Genomic DNA, 4,902 nt, shown 5'->3' on the forward strand with positions numbered 1-4,902 from the left:
ACCTTATCAAAGCGTATATTCCAACTCTGAAATGCTTGCACCAGTCCATAGATGGATCGCTAGAGTATGCACACTTTGTTAGCACCTTTAGGATCGACAAAACCTTTTGGTTGCATCATATACAACTCTTCTTTAAGAAATCCATTAAGGAATGTAGTTTTCATATCCAATTGCCAGATTTCATAAAATGTGGCAATTGCTAACATGATTCGGACAGACTTAAGCATCGCTACGAGTGAGAAAATCTCATCATAGTCAACACCTTGAACTTGTCAAAAACCTTTTGCGACAAATCGAGCTTTGTAGATAGTAACACTACCATCGGTGTCTGTCTTCCTCTTGAAGATCCATTCATTCTCAATGGCTTTCCGATCATTGGGCAAGTCCACCAAAGTCCATACTTTGTTCTCATGCAGGGATCCCATCTCAGATTTCATGGCCTCAAGCCATCTGTCGGAATCTGGGCTCATCATAGCTTCTTCATAGTTCGTAGGTTCGCCATGGTCTAATAACATGACTTCCAAGACAGGATTACCGTACCACTCTAGTGCGGAACGTGCTCTGTTCGACCTACGAGGTCCAGCAGTAACTTGATCCGAAGTTTCATGATCATTATCATTAGCTTCCTCTCTAGTTGGTGTAGACATCACGGGAATGGATTTCACGGATGTGCTACTTTCCAATTCGAGAGAAGGTACAATTACCTCATCAAGTTCTACTTTCCGCCCACTTACTTCTTTTGAGAGAAACTCCTTCTCTAGAAAGGATCCATTCTTAGCAACAAAGATCTTGCCTTTAGATCTGTGGTAGAAGGTGTACCCAACAGTTTCTTTTTGGGTATCCTATGGAGACGCACTTCCCCGATTTGGGTTCGAGCTTTATCAGGCTGAAACTTTTTCACATAAGCATCGCAACCCCAAACTTTAAGAAACGACAACTTAGGTTTCTTGCCAAACCACAATTCATAAAGTGTCGTCTCAACGGATTTAGATGGTTCCCTATTTAACGTGAATGCAGCTGTCTCTAATGCATAACCCCAAAACGATAGTGGTAAATCGGTAAGAGACATCATATATCGCACCATATCCAATAAAGTACGGTTACAATGTTCGGACACACCATTACACTGTGGTGTTCCAGGTGGCGTGAGTTGTGAAACTATTCCACATTGTTTTAAATGAAGGCCAAACTCGTAACTCAAATATTCGCCTCCACGATCAGATCGTAGAAACTTTATTTTCTTGTTATGATGATTCTCCACTTCACTCTGAAATTCTTTGAACTTTTCAAATGTTTCAGACTTGTGTTTCATTAAGTAGATATACCCATATCTGCTCAAATCATCTGTGAATGTTAGAAAATAATGATACCCGCTGCGAGCCTCAACACTCGTCGGACTGCATACATCAGTATGTATTATTTCCAATAAGTTAGTGGCTCACTCCATTGTTCTGGAGAATGGATTCTTAGTCATCTTGCCCATGAGGCATGGTTCGCAAGTATCAAATGATTCATGATCAAGTGATTCCAAACTCCCATCTGCATGGAGTTTCTTCATGCGCTTTACATCAATATGACCTAAACGGCGGTGCCACAAATATGTTGATCTATAATTATCAACTTTGCATCTTTTGGCATCAATATTATGAATATGTGTATCGCTACGATCAAGATTCAATAAACCATTCACCTCGGGTGTATGACCATAGAAGGTTTTATTCATGTAAACAGAACAACAATTATTCTCTGACTTAAATCAACAACCGTATTGCAATAAACATGATCTTATCATATTCATGCTCAACGCAAACACCAAATAACATTTATTTCAGGTTCAACACTAATCCTGAAGGTAGAGGGAGTGTGCGATTTTGATCGTATCAACCTTGGAATCACTTCCAACACACATCATCACTTCGCTCTTAACTAGTCTTTGTTCATTCTACAACTCTTGTTTAGAGTTACTAATCTTAGCAACTAAACCGGTATCAAATACCCAGGGGCTACTATGAACACTAGTAAAGTACACATCAATAACATGTATATCAAATATACCTTTGTTCACTTTGCCATCCTTCTTATCCGCCAAGTATTTGGGGTAGTTCCGCTTCCAGTGACCATTCCCTTTGCAGTAGAAGCACTCAGTTTCAGGCTTAGGTCTAGCTTTGGGCTTCTTCACGGGAGTGGCAACTTGCTTGCCATTCTTTTTTGAAGTTCCCCTTCTTTCCCTTGCCCTTTTTCTTGAAACTAGTGGTCTTGTTAACCATCAACACTTGATGCTATTTCTTAATTTCTACCTTCACTGATTTTAGCATCGCGAAGAGCTTGGGAATCATTTTCATCATCCCTTGCATATTATAGTTCATCACGAAGTTCTAGTAACTTGGTGATAGTGACTAGAGAACTATGTCAATCACTATCTTATCTGGAGGATTAAATCCCACTTGATTCAAGCGATTGTAGTACCCAGACATTCTGAGCACATGCTCACTAGCTGAGCTATTCTCCTCCATCTTGTAGGCAAAGTACTTGTCAGAGGTCTTATACCTCTTAACACGGGCATGAGGCTGAAATATCATTTTCAGCTCTTGAAACATCTCATATGCTCCATGGTGTTCAAAACATTTTTTAAGTCCTGGTTCTAAGCCATAAAGCATGGTGCACTAAACTATCAAGTAGTCACCATACCGATCTTGTCAAATGTTCATAACATCCGCATCTCCTCCTGCAATAGGTCTGTCACCTAGTGGTGCATCAAGGACATAATTCTTCTGTGAAGCAATGAGGATAATCCTCAGATCACAGACCCAGTCCACATCATTACTACTATCATCTTTCAACATAGTTTTTCTCTAGGAACATATCAAAAATAAAACAGGGGAGCTATACGCGAGCTATTGATCTACAACATAGATATTGAAATACTAGCAGGACTAAGTTCATGATAAATTAAGTTCAGTTAATCTAATTACTTAAGAACTCCCACTTAGATAGACATCCCTCGAGTCATCTAAATGATACGTGATCCAAATCAACTAAACCATGTCTGATCATCACGTGAGATGGAGTACTCATCAATGGTGAACATCTCTATGTTGATCATATCTACTATATGATTCACGTTCGACCTTTCGGTCTGCAGTGTTCCGAGGCCATGTCTTTAAATGCTAGGCTCGTCAAGTTTAACCCGAGAATTCCGCATGTGCAAAACTATCTTACACCTGTTGTATGTGAACGTAGAGCTTATCACACCCGATCATCACGTGGTGTCTCGGCACGATGAACTGTCACAACGGTGCATACTCAGGGAGAACACTTATACCTTGAAATTTAGCGAGGGATAATCTTATAATGCTACAACCGTACTAAGCAAAGTAAGATGCATAAAAGATAAACATCACATGCAATCAAAATATGTGACATGATATGGCCATCATCATCTTGTGCCTTTGATCTCCATCTCCAAAGCACCGTCATGTTCTAAATCGTCACCATCTTGACACCTTGATCTCCATCATAGCGTCGTTGTCGTCTCGCCAACTATTGCTTCTACGACTATCACTAACGCATAGTGATAAAGTAAAGCAATTACATGGCGATTGCATTTCATACAATAAAGAGACAACCGTAAGGCTCCTGCTAGTTGCCGATAAGTTTTACAAAACATGATCATCTCATACAATAACGTATGTCACATCATGTCTTGACCATATCACATCACAACATGCCCTGCAAAAACAAGTTAGACGTCCTCTATTTTATTGTTGCAAGTTTTACCTGGCTGCTACGGGCTTCTAGTAAGAACCGTTCTTACCTATGCATCAAAACCACAATAATTTTTTGTCAAGTGTGTTGTTTTAACCTTCAACATGGACCGGTTATAGTCAAATTCGATTCAACTAAAGTTGGAGAAACAGACACCCGCCAGCCACCTTTATGCAAAACTAGTTGCATGTCTGTCTGTGGAACTGGTCTCTTGAACGTGGTCATGTAAGGTTGGTCTGGGACGCTTCATCCAACAACCGCCGAATCAAAATAAGACATTGGCGGCAAGCAGTATGACTATGATCGCCCACAACTCTTTGTGTTCTACTCGAGCATATCATCTACGCATAGACCTGGGTCGGATGCCACTGTTGGGGAATGTAGCATGCAATTTCAAAATTTTCCTATGATCACGCAAGATCTATCTAGGAGATGCATAGCAACGAGAGGGGGAGAGTGTGTCCACGTACCCTCGTAGACCGAAAGTGGAAGTGTTAGGTTAACGCGATTGATGTAGTCGAACGTCTTCGTGATCCAACCGATCAAGTATCAAATGTACGGCTCCTCTGAGTTTAGCACACGTTTAGCTCGATGACGTCCCTCGAACTCTTGATCCAGCAAAGTGTGGAGGGAGAGTTTCTTCAGCACGACGGTGTGGTGATGGTGATGGTGATGTGATCCACGCAGGGCTTCGCCTAAGCATTACGACAATATGACCGGAGGACTAAACTGTGGAGGGGGGCACCGCACACGGCTAAGAAACAACTGTTGTGTGTTGGGGTGCCCCCTGCCCCCGTATATATAGGAGGAGAGGGAGGAGGCCGGCCGAGGGGCATGCCATAGGGGGGACTGACTAGGACTCCCAATCCTAGTCGCCCCCCTTTTCTTTCTTTCGGAGGGGAAAAGGGAAGGAGAGGGAGAGGTAGGAGGAAAGGGGGTCATGCCCCCTCCCCCTTCTCGGATTTGGCTCCCTTGGGGGCACCCCTTTCGGGCTCCCCTCTCTCTCCCCTATGGCCCATGTAGGCCTATTACTTCCCCAGGTGGTTCCGGTAACCTCTCGGTACTCTCGAAAAATACCCGAACCGCTCCGAAACCATTCCGGTGTCCGAATACCATCATCCAATATATCAATATTTA

Source organism: Triticum urartu, chromosome 3A (assembly GCF_056163025.1).
Source record: "Triticum urartu cultivar PI428250 chromosome 3A, HENAU_Tu73, whole genome shotgun sequence".
NCBI classification, from domain to species: domain Eukaryota; kingdom Viridiplantae; phylum Streptophyta; class Magnoliopsida; order Poales; family Poaceae; genus Triticum; species Triticum urartu.